The following is a 12520-nucleotide window of genomic DNA, read 5'->3' on the forward strand; positions in this document are numbered from 1 at the left end:
TCTGTCTGTCTGTCTGTCTGTCTGTCTGTCTGTCTGTCTGTCTGTCTGTCTGTCTGTCTGTCTGTCTGTCTGTCTGTCTGTCTGTCTGTCTGTCTGTCTGTCTGTCTGTCTGTCTGTCTGTCTGTCTGTCTGTCTGTCTGTCTGTCTGTCTGTCTGTCTGTCTGTCTGTCTGTCTGTCTGTCTGTCTGTCTGTCTGTCTGTCTGTCTGTCTGTCTGTCTGTCTGTCTGTCTGTCTGTCTGTCTGTCTGTCTGTCTGTCTGTCTGTCTGTCTGTCTGTCTGTCTGTCTGTCTGTCTGTCTGTCTGTCTGTCTGTCTGTCTGTCTGTCTGTCTGTCTGTCTGTCTGTCTGTCTGTCTGTCTGTCTGTCTGTCTGTCTGTCTGTCTGTCTGTCTGTCTGTCTGTCTGTCTGTCTGTCTGTCTGTCTGTCTGTCTGTCTGTCTGTCTGTCTGTCTGTCTGTCTGTCTGTCTGTCTGTCTGTCTGTCTGTCTGTCTGTCTGTCTGTCTGTCTGTCTGTCTGTCTGTCTGTCTGTCTGTCTGTCTGTCTGTCTGTCTGTCTGTCTGTCTGTCTGTCTGTCTGTCTGTCTGTCTGTCTGTCTGTCTGTCTGTCTGTCTGTCTGTCTGTCTGTCTGTCTGTCTGTCTGTCTGTCTGTCTGTCTGTCTGTCTGTCTGTCTGTCTGTCTGTCTGTCTGTCTGTCTGTCTGTCTGTCTGTCTGTCTGTCTGTCTGTCTGTCTGTCTGTCTGTCTGTCTGTCTGTCTGTCTGTCTGTCTGTCTGTCTGTCTGTCTGTCTGTCTGTCTGTCTGTCTGTCTGTCTGTCTGTCTGTCTGTCTGTCTGTCTGTCTGTCTGTCTGTCTGTCTGTCTGTCTGTCTGTCTGTCTGTCTGTCTGTCTGTCTGTCTGTCTGTCTGTCTGTCTGTCTGTCTGTCTGTCTGTCTGTCTGTCTGTCTGTCTGTCTGTCTGTCTGTCTGTCTGTCTGTCTGTCTGTCTGTCTGTCTGTCTGTCTGTCTGTCTGTCTGTCTGTCTGTCTGTCTGTCTGTCTGTCTGTCTGTCTGTCTGTCTGTCTGTCTGTCTGTCTGTCTGTCTGTCTGTCTGTCTGTCTGTCTGTCTGTCTGTCTGTCTGTCTGTCTGTCTGTCTGTCTGTCTGTCTGTCTGTCTGTCTGTCTGTCTGTCTGTCTGTCTGTCTGTCTGTCTGTCTGTCTGTCTGTCTGTCTGTCTGTCTGTCTGTCTGTCTGTCTGTCTGTCTGTCTGTCTGTCTGTCTGTCTGTCTGTCTGTCTGTCTGTCTGTCTGTCTGTCTGTCTGTCTGTCTGTCTGTCTGTCTGTCTGTCTGTCTGTCTGTCTGTCTGTCTGTCTGTCTGTCTGTCTGTCTGTCTGTCTGTCTGTCTGTCTGTCTGTCTGTCTGTCTGTCTGTCTGTCTGTCTGTCTGTCTGTCTGTCTGTCTGTCTGTCTGTCTGTCTGTCTGTCTGTCTGTCTGTCTGTCTGTCTGTCTGTCTGTCTGTCTGTCTGTCTGTCTGTCTGTCTGTCTGTCTGTCTGTCTGTCTGTCTGTCTGTCTGTCTGTCTGTCTGTCTGTCTGTCTGTCTGTCTGTCTGTCTGTCTGTCTGTCTGTCTGTCTGTCTGTCTGTCTGTCTGTCTGTCTGTCTGTCTGTCTGTCTGTCTGTCTGTCTGTCTGTCTGTCTGTCTGTCTGTCTGTCTGTCTGTCTGTCTGTCTGTCTGTCTGTCTGTCTGTCTGTCTGTCTGTCTGTCTGTCTGTCTGTCTGTCTGTCTGTCTGTCTGTCTGTCTGTCTGTCTGTCTGTCTGTCTGTCTGTCTGTCTGTCTGTCTGTCTGTCTGTCTGTCTGTCTGTCTGTCTGTCTGTCTGTCTGTCTGTCTGTCTGTCTGTCTGTCTGTCTGTCTGTCTGTCTGTCTGTCTGTCTGTCTGTCTGTCTGTCTGTCTGTCTGTCTGTCTGTCTGTCTGTCTGTCTGTCTGTCTGTCTGTCTGTCTGTCTGTCTGTCTGTCTGTCTGTCTGTCTGTCTGTCTGTCTGTCTGTCTGTCTGTCTGTCTGTCTGTCTGTCTGTCTGTCTGTCTGTCTGTCTGTCTGTCTGTCTGTCTGTCTGTCTGTCTGTCTGTCTGTCTGTCTGTCTGTCTGTCTGTCTGTCTGTCTGTCTGTCTGTCTGTCTGTCTGTCTGTCTGTCTGTCTGTCTGTCTGTCTGTCTGTCTGTCTGTCTGTCTGTCTGTCTGTCTGTCTGTCTGTCTGTCTGTCTGTCTGTCTGTCTGTCTGTCTGTCTGTCTGTCTGTCTGTCTGTCTGTCTGTCTGTCTGTCTGTCTGTCTGTCTGTCTGTCTGTCTGTCTGTCTGTCTGTCTGTCTGTCTGTCTGTCTGTCTGTCTGTCTGTCTGTCTGTCTGTCTGTCTGTCTGTCTGTCTGTCTGTCTGTCTGTCTGTCTGTCTGTCTGTCTGTCTGTCTGTCTGTCTGTCTGTCTGTCTGTCTGTCTGTCTGTCTGTCTGTCTGTCTGTCTGTCTGTCTGTCTGTCTGTCTGTCTGTCTGTCTGTCTGTCTGTCTGTCTGTCTGTCTGTCTGTCTGTCTGTCTGTCTGTCTGTCTGTCTGTCTGTCTGTCTGTCTGTCTGTCTGTCTGTCTGTCTGTCTGTCTGTCTGTCTGTCTGTCTGTCTGTCTGTCTGTCTGTCTGTCTGTCTGTCTGTCTGTCTGTCTGTCTGTCTGTCTGTCTGTCTGTCTGTCTGTCTGTCTGTCTGTCTGTCTGTCTGTCTGTCTGTCTGTCTGTCTGTCTGTCTGTCTGTCTGTCTGTCTGTCTGTCTGTCTGTCTGTCTGTCTGTCTGTCTGTCTGTCTGTCTGTCTGTCTGTCTGTCTGTCTGTCTGACCCTTTCTTTGTCGGTCGCTGATGGTAATGCAGTTGTATTTACTGATCAACTTTTTTAGTTTTTCTTCGTTGGTAAGCGACGAAGCTGTTGATTACCAACCCTAATACAATCTCTAGGATCGCTTCTTGCGTCAAATGGAGGAGGATGCTTCCTGCGAAAGCCGATTCAAGTCAGTCTTTACCAGGTTAGCACTTTCGATCCAACCCATTATCTCAAAGATTTCGTTTTCCAGAAGGAAACGCAGTTTGCTGAAATATTCTTTTAAAAATGCATGGCTTAACAAGTAAAGAGTTAGGAACCACGTCCCTTGTCATCACAATTTTCATAAATATCCGCAACAGTTTTCGCGACTAGCTGGGAAGAAAACAAGGCACAGTTATATCCTCTTCTTTTTTATGATGGCTCGGTAGCCATTCACACACCAGCCTTTAATTACCTTTTTTCTCCTAAATCTGCACCTGATTTAGGTGCCACAACAGTATCATCGTGTCGTAAATTATTAACACAGAAAAGAAAGCTCGCTTCCCTCGCTTCATTCGACTTGCAGCTAAAATGGTAGCTTTGTACGAAAGTAGCACCACTTCTTCCCGAAAAATCCCGGTAAACTTTTTTATTTTTTTTCCATTCTGAAGAACTGTTGGTTCAAAAAATCAGGCTCCTAAACGAAAGAAACGAACGGCGAACACGATACCCTCAAAGACCATGCTCCAGCGAATAGCGACCGCACTGGCTGTGCTGATGTACAAAAACAAAACGAATTAACCAAAATTCCCCAGCAGCACCATCGTTCCCATTCTGGGTCCTCGGAAGCTCACAGTTAAAAATATTCGGTGATATTGCTGAATACCTAATCTTGATTCGTAAGCAATTTCAAAGTCTACCTTTGTTTAACAACCGTGATAAAACCTGTTCAGAATTATCAGAAAATCTCATCATATTGAGAATATCGTAGAAAAATTTATTAAAAACAGTTACTAGAAACTGTGAGTGATTGTTTTATATCACCGGATGAAATATGAAGTTAAAAAGTGTGGTTTTGAACGGGACTCGAACACTGATCTTCTGAGATGGAGAGTTATCTTTCTGGACCATCTTACTCAACCGTTGATAGCTATTTGTAGGCTATCACATAGGAAGTAAAAGGAACAATTTTCAGTCCAAATTAGTTTTAAGAAGGCTCTGCGAATCATCATCAACCCTAAATTCTTCAATTTTAATTTTAAAACGGTTCCAAACACCTCTTTAAATTTGATTGGATTATTTTTTTATCCATATCGTAGCTATTGAAAGTAATAATGCTTCCTTTCAAAAGTTTTCCTACTGTGCACTATTCCATTTCCTTCTTGGTTCCCAACGATTACCGAACGGAACCACCCGGCGGCGGCAGCCAGCGACGAGGGAGCAGATCCTTTCTGAAAATTTAATTACACAATTAACGGACGAATGACAGCCAGTCCGCGCCACGTTGCAGTGCCACCGAAAGTAGCTCCCGGTAGCACAAGGGCGCGAAAATGCTCGAACTTTCTCGTAAAAGCGGCAGCAGCAGTTTCCCGGGAATCACATCGCCATCTCTCCTCATCACTTGTCGTTTCGCGATGGTTTTGAATGACCTCGTTCGCGAGTTCCGCACATGGGGATGAGGAATCGGTACAAGTAGCAGGTACCTGCCGAACATTTCCCACCGCGTGCCCGCCGCTGCTGCCAGGAGGAACGAGGTTGATGAAAGGACCCCATCAAACGTTGGCGCTCGCTTCAGCAAGGTGTGAACGTTGTTTGAACTTTGACTTCAAGTGATGGGGAGAGCTGGGGGTCTATAGATGTTGTTGCTTTGGTATATCAGAAGGTACCTAACACGTTTGCTTTTGATCGTGAGGTACACCAATATGTAGTGATGGTGACGACGATGGTGATGATGATGATACTTGTTAGGGAATTTAATGAATGCTTCATTTGTAGCACGGTTGCTGAAATCTTGTTAATTCACGTGAAGCCGAAATGATAAGGATTCAAAACTGAACTTTTTATTTACATTTATAGTTATACTTGTCTTCGATTTTATCGTACAAATAGGATAAAACTTACTAGCAAATAATATTTCTAAACATTTATTCATTTCATTCATTCGATTATTTAGCATTACCTTACAATCACACTAAAACCGAATCAACAATTCTTGCCACGACAGTCGGTTCGTGGCTGAAGTCCTTCATCCTCGACCGCGTCCCACACTTGCCAGATCGTTCTGTACCTGGTCCGCACTCCTTGCCATTCAGGTCTTCTTGTACCACTCGGATCACTTGCGAACATCAGCTTTGCAGGGTTGTTTCCGACATTCTCACAACATGCCCCACCCATCGTATCGTTCCAGCTTTTGCTACCTTCCGGATACTAGGTTCGCCATACACCGTTCTCCTGTACACCATACCACCAAAGATGGCAGGTTCTTGTGGAGCCCATAGTAGGCCCGATTTCCGCTGATGATGCACCTTCGTATTTCGCGGCTAACGTTGTTGTCAGCCGTTAATAGGAACCCAAGGTAGACGAAGTCCTCAACCACCTAGAAAGTATTCCCGTCTATCGTAACACTGCTGCCTAGGCTTGCCCTATCGTTCTTGGTTCCGTACTTCGTTTCCGTCCGACCTTTGCTGCATTTAAGGCGGATGTATAGCTCTGCCATAGTTCCAAATGCTCTGTCATCCGCAAAACAGACAAATTGGCCGCATTTCGTGAAAATCATGCCTTGGCTGTTGAGCCCGACTTGTCACATAACCTTCCAGGGCGATGTTGAACAGCAGACATGAGAGTCCATCGCCTTGTCGCAGTCCCCGGTGAGATTCAAACGAACTAAATAGACATATTGACCGAAACCCTGACGCAGTTTCTAACACCGTCCATCATCGCTTTTATCAATTTAATGAGCTTCCCGGAGAAGCCGTTTTCGTCCATGATTTTCCATAGCTCTCTGCGGTCGATACTTGAAGATTTGATCCGTTGCCGAACGGCCGTCAACGAAGCCAGCTGGATAACTTCCCACAAACTCATTACCTTTAGGTGAAAGACGGCGGAAGACGATCTGGGATATCACTTTAAAGACGGCAATCAGAACTGTGACCACTTGGAAGTTTTCACACATTAACTTGTCGCCTTTCTTGTGGATGGGACAGATTATCCCTTTCTTCCACTCCTCCTGTAGCTGTTCGGTTTCCCAGATCTTGACTACTACCAGTGTAGACAGGTGGCCAACTTTTCCAGGTCCATCTTGATGAGTTCTGCTGCAATATCGTCCTTACTAGCCGCTTTGTTGTTTTTGAGCTGGTGAATGGCATCCTTAACTTCCCTCAGCGTGGTAGTTGGTTCGTTTCCGTCCTCTGCTGCACCAACATTGTCAATTCCTCCACTGCCTTGATCCCCCTCTTCGCCATTCGAGTGCTGGTCGAAGTGGTGCTTCCACTTTTCGGTCACTTCACGTTTGTCCGTCAGGAGACTCCCGTCCGCCTTATCCAGCGTGGATTTCTCCAGGAATATTGTCTGCCATCCCTACACGGATTTCTTCAGAAAATACAATAGGAATTTCTCTAACTATTGTTCTAGCAATTATTATAGGGATATATCCAGGAAATTCCAGGAGATGCCGCGGCGGATTTCTTTGGAGATTGCGGTAAGGGTTGCCTCAGAATTTAGTCCAGGAGTTCTTTTCCAGGAATTCCTGTAGAGGTTTCCATAGAAAGATGTTTCCGGATTCCTTCAGGAATTCCTGTACGTTTCCGTCCTGTTATTCTTCTGGTTATTTCTTCAGGGATTCTTTCAGAAATTCCGAGTTTTCCCAGGTTTCTGGTTAGAAATAATTCAAGAATCTGGTAAGAATTATCTTGGAGTAATGATAAAAAATTTGCAAGTTTCTGGTAAAATCCTTCTGAAATTCTTAAAAAAATATCTTTCTGTACTCTCATTCTAGTGAGTATTCGCTTGAGATTCTGTAAAAAATACTCTCAGGGTTGGAGGGAGTATCTCGATAGTGTTTTGGTGAGAATCTTCTTAATGTAAGAAATTTGACCCGGTCGGGGAATGTGGCGGATAACCTAATCGTAGCGGCCGATTGTGAAAATTTATCGATTAGTCATTCGCCCAAGCAATGGCGTTCGTCGGGTGATTTTAACACGCCGAACATTAAACCCAATGATTTCATAATTGAAAATTGTTTCTTGGTGCTCAATCTTTGCGTTGATTGCAAGATTGGATGAATCTTGATTGCTCTTCGTGAAACGGAACATTGTAATGCTGATCGCAAACCGTCGGAAAGAGTTAAACTCCAGCAAAGTGTGTGTCGTTGCGAAGTGCCAGTACACTATACAGAAAAAGTGGCCGGGGCTGTTAAGTAATCTCTTCTTCAATGACTTGAACTATATCGTCTTCCCATGCTTCCGATGATTTTCATCCAATCGCCTGTTCTGCTCCTAAGACAACTTCAGCATATGAACTGAATCTTGATGCTTCTTCTCCTGCTCTAGAATATTCTGTTGAAAATTCTTCAAGTTCAATTAATGATCGAAGAATTGGAATATTCTTCTCCACGTCCATGTAAGCACACCAGTAAACTGAAACTACCTGTGACGTCCACTCGTCTGGACAATGGACACCCGTGTGTCCTGTGCTAGCTCACTTTGTGGGTTTATCAGGGTTGGCTTCTACCTGATCAAGGGCCACACGAAGAGGAAGGTAAGCCGAAGTGAACGATACAACGGGAACTGACGCACAAGCACAGGGAACCTTTGCCAACAACAAATAAATCTGGACGAACATTTGAAAAGGGCCTATCTGCTTTGCGTAAACAAACATGTTTTTGTCTCTGTAGGGCCCATCTGCATCCACCCACGCACATCAACACCCTTAACAGATAGCTTGAAGAACACTCTTTCTGATAAGGGTGTTGATGTGCGTGGGTGGATGCAGATGGGCCCTGCAGAGACAGAAACATGTTTGTTTACAAAAAGCAGATAGGCCCTTTTCAAATGTTCGTCCAGAAATTAGAGTATTTAATACATTTTTCGGTTGTTTATTTCAAATTCATGTTGCGGTTAGGGTTAGTGTGTTAGGATTAGTGGGGACATCGTTGCGACCGATTGATGACGGTGGCATGCTTAGGGAGAGCTGGTGTTCCAGGAAACCTTATGGCTGCTAGAGCCGGATCATTTGGCCGAAGGCGTGATACAACGCTTCGGATCGACGAAACGTTTGGCGTGAAGAAGCCGGATCACCGCACACAGGCGTAAATGAGCCAAATTCCTGGCCATAAGTCGAAATTTTTTTTCAGGGTTTTCCAGGGTCTAATATTTTTTAAAGATAAATGAAGTATTGCTTCATCATGTGGCAAACAATAAAATACTTTGGGATGATTATTTGTTTAAGAATAAATGCCGAAATTCGACGATTTTCTCTACTGTTTTTTTTTTCATTTGCATCATAACTCATCGGAAGAACTTCAATTATCGAAATATTGACAATTTGAAAAAAATAACTGAGTATGTAACACAGTTCACCTGATAAGGGTGTATCATTTAAACAAAAAACTTCACCTGGTTTCATTTATTTTGCTCTCTTACAGAAGAGTTTACAAAATCATGTTTTTTGTCAATTTTGAACAATTTTCAGCATTCAAAAAGTTTTCAGATTCTGCAGCATTCCGCGATCTGGATAAAATTACAACAAAATATAAGGCATACCCTTCGTGAATCGCAAGAGAACGGGTACCAGAAAGTACAATTAATCATTTTGAAATTTACACCTTCTTGACTAGTTTTTAGTTACAATTTATGTTTAATTTTGATATAACAACTTCGTTTCGACTACTTTTTCAATGAACGGCCACTTATTCTCGGCAGATAGATCATAGCAGAATACAAATCTAGTTTTCTATCTCTTAACAAAATGCGTCAAATGGAATTAATTTAGTAAATTTGGGCAGAAATCTCCATACACCGATAAACGCCTAAATGTATGCAATGCAGTAGTAATCTAATGTAGCTAGAACTGTTCTGTTCAAAATTTGTTATAAAAAAATCAAAAACAGCTCAAATAAAGAGCTCACTATTTGTAGCATGTAATCATATGTTGATGCACCGTTAAGAAAATATTTTCAGGTAAATATTGTTTTTTTATAGCTAAACTCATTGAGTTTTTCACTCAGTACTCCACGAACTAATTTTTTTGTATAAAGTTGTGTTGAAATGCCATGTTTTAATAGAAAAATTCAAATTGATATATTCCACACGGCTTCTATCATCATGTTCAAACTCCTAAAATTTCAATCCATGATTAATTTTTGAGTTTTGATGTGTTTTCCAGGGCACTATAAAAGTTACCCCAAAATGAAAATGTGATTCCCAAAATATCTAGAAAAAGGTACAACATTTAAACTGAGTATAAGGGACCGTTCAAAAATAACGGCCCATATTCCCAAAAATTGTGAAGATAGAACAATTGTTCAACAAGTTTCCCAATTATGACACTCCTTACAACTTTGCTGAAGACATAAACACGTTATCTACACTTATAAAAGAATTGAATTTCTCTCACACTTCTATGAGAATTTCTATGAAACGAGGTGGCCCTTGTTTACAAACAATATTTTTCATGGAAATATAATTATTTTTCAGTTCTCTGTTGTCAAATAAAAATGTCCGACGCTTCAAGCGATTTTTGGGGGTGAAAATAAACGTTGCCCTTGGAGAGATTATAAGAAATCATTACTAGCCTTTAAGTGGATTAATATGGCTAATTATAATCCAAAATGCTTCCTCAATATCTAAATTCACAATTTTATCGCTAGTACATACATAATACACCATAAAAACGTGTTAAAACTTTTTGGCCATGAATTGGACTCTGTTACTCCAGTGTGCACCGGCCGGACCATCCGGGACCGGCCCGACTAGGGCGATTTCGACGGGAGCTAGCTGTCTTCTTACGACGAACGGCTTGGGCTTCACTTACAGCGACGATGCGTGTGGTTTCCACCGCGACCAAGGGCACTTTCGACAGGTGGTGATCGCCTTCCTGCGGCGATCGGCTTGGGGGTCTCCTCCTTTATTTCACCACCACGTGGACCACTGCGTGGTAGGGTGAGTGACCTCTACGTGGCCGCTGGGGCTTGAACAACACTTTTCCGCGGCTTCAGAACCGCTCGGCACAAATTACGTCGTTGACGACAAACGGCAAATCGGGTATCCAATGTTCTTTCTGGAGGTTTTGGCAACACGTATAGAAAATCGATTTTTAAATACTCTGAATTTCTCCATGTTTTGGGTGAAAACTAGCAGAATAAAATAAAGACGACCCAAATCGGGCATTTCGTTTGCGAGTTATGCACGGTCCCACGTATGCCACTGCATTTTTATACATATATATATAGATATAGATAAATCTCAAAATTCTGATAACTTGGAAAAATGATGTCTTCGGCATAGTTGTTTAGTAGCTGAAGGGCTTACAGTTTATGTGCTGTTGCTTGCAAGGTAACGCAAAAACTCCACTACAAAAAAAAAATGCTAAAACATGCAAATGGATGGAATTTCACAGAATGTTTTCCACAAGCTGTATTTTTTTTGTGGCGGTCATATTTCAACCGAATCAAATATAATTTAAAGATTTTGAAAGATTAGTTACAAATGTGCAAATTTTATTTTTATTCAGTTTGTTTACCCCTGAGATAGAGCGTTTTATATAACGACAGTCAGATATTGAATATATTACTAGAAGCGCTTAACATTCATGCGAAGTTTATCCATCAAACCCAAATTTGAACACATTACATTATAGTCAACTACATGTATAACTAACAGTGAAAATTTGTAAACTTTCGTAACAAGAAAGCAGAAGCTCAAATCAAACGGTCAATCAAATGTAAGCCCTGGATCGACCAACCAGCCTTGCCAAAGATACCATTTTGCCGAATAATCAGGATTCTGAGATATATAAGATATAAAATTTAGAAGCACTGTGACTAGAGGGTCTTGCCCGGGAATTCCCGGGACAAAAATCCCGGGATATCCCGGGATCTGAAAAATCCCGAATCCCGGGATATTTTTTCCAAAAATCCCGGGATTTCCCGAAAACTGAAAAAAAAAATGACAATAGTATTTTACTGAATCGTAACATTGAACACCAAATCTTTTTTATCAAAGTTGCCTTTTTTCATCCAGTTCTACGCTATCTGGTAGATCTAGTATATTTTAGTTCTACGGAAATCACGCTTTTGATGAAAACCCTTATAATTACGCAACTGATTTTTTGGCAGAATATTCATACATTCATTTTTGTTTATTTGGCGTTACATTACAATTATAAGAAAACTAAATCAACAGTCAGAATATTGGAATATGGAATCTTAGAGTTTATTAAGGGCTATTACTAGATTATTCTTTGGTAGTATTCCTGGGATTGATAGCCATGTTCAACAGTAGCAGATTTTCTATAGATTTAAAAAGAAATATGGAAAGGTGGAACTTCGGCAAAGTTTTCTTTAAAAAAATATAGTGTACATCTTTTAAGATGTTTCTGCAGTAATCCCTTAAGAATTCTGAATTGATATATAATATTCAACTGACCTGAGCAAATACTTGACGCATTAAATTATGGGAAAAATTCGTAGAATTGTCAGAGGAATATAATTTAGGAAAACGGACAAACAGTTCATAACTTCTGCAGGGCTCTCTCTGGGATATTTTTTTTACGATGTCATAAACCTATTTCCGATGAAATATATTGAGACATTTTTTTCTAAAGTACAAGCAAAATTTGCTGTCAGACTCGTTTGAATAATTTAAAGATAATTCAAGCGAAACAGCATGTCGAAGGATATTTTCAAAAGTATCAGTGAAAAAGCTGAAATGCACAGTTTGACCTGTCCTAATGGTACAGTTATACTATAGAATAGGAATAATAAAAGTATAAGAATTGTTAGTAAAACCACGAAGAAGCATCTAAAAAATGCTAAAGGAAATTTTTTAACCCGTATCGGCCTGAGTCAGCGCATATGAACTAAAAATGTTGCCGTTCAGCGAATACACAACGGATTTGAATAATTTTTTGACAGTACACTCGTACATATGTCTAGTTTGTAAAAGTGGACAGAGAACGTCGGAATGGTCCCTATGGCCGGAGTTATTCCGGTGGGTCACTGGGTCAGATTCGTATAAAAATGGCTGTTTTTCGGTACACAGAGTGTTTTCCATTGTGATTCGCTATTAAACTCACTCTATTTTCACTAAAACTTTTACCTCTGCAATCAAACATTGTTTGCACACAGTTTTTGACCGTTTAAGAACTACCGGATGTGGCCACCGGACATAATCTCCGGAGGAACCTGCCACATACTGTATACTGGGTTACACAACCATAACTAATTTTTTGCAGCTCTATGTATTGACTTTAGCGGTATAGTGTCTTTGAAGATTTTGTTCTATATACTGAACTCTTTATTTTGGGATTTTCACTTTTGTGATTAATCCACCTAAAAGTGCGACAGAAATTAACTTTTTTCAAAAATGAAGATAGAGTGTAGGAGTCTTCTGCAAAGTTGTAGAAAAATGTATTGTTGGAAAGTTTGCCGAACAAACTATAACCTTATTTGCCTAATTATAAGAGATATGTGTCGTTTTTTGTGAATGACCCCTCAA

The 12520-nt window shown here is 42.0% G+C and overlaps 1 protein-coding gene across 3 annotated transcripts in view; it reads left to right on the plus strand.

Moving 5' to 3' along the window:
• The window catches only part of LOC109416129 (PDZ domain-containing protein 7), a 589320-nt gene that overhangs the window by 358632 nt on the left and 218168 nt on the right, over positions 1-12520 (plus strand). The window lies entirely within an intron of this gene.

This window comes from Aedes albopictus, chromosome 1 (assembly GCF_035046485.1).
Source record: "Aedes albopictus strain Foshan chromosome 1, AalbF5, whole genome shotgun sequence".
NCBI classification, from domain to species: Eukaryota; Metazoa; Arthropoda; class Insecta; order Diptera; family Culicidae; genus Aedes; species Aedes albopictus.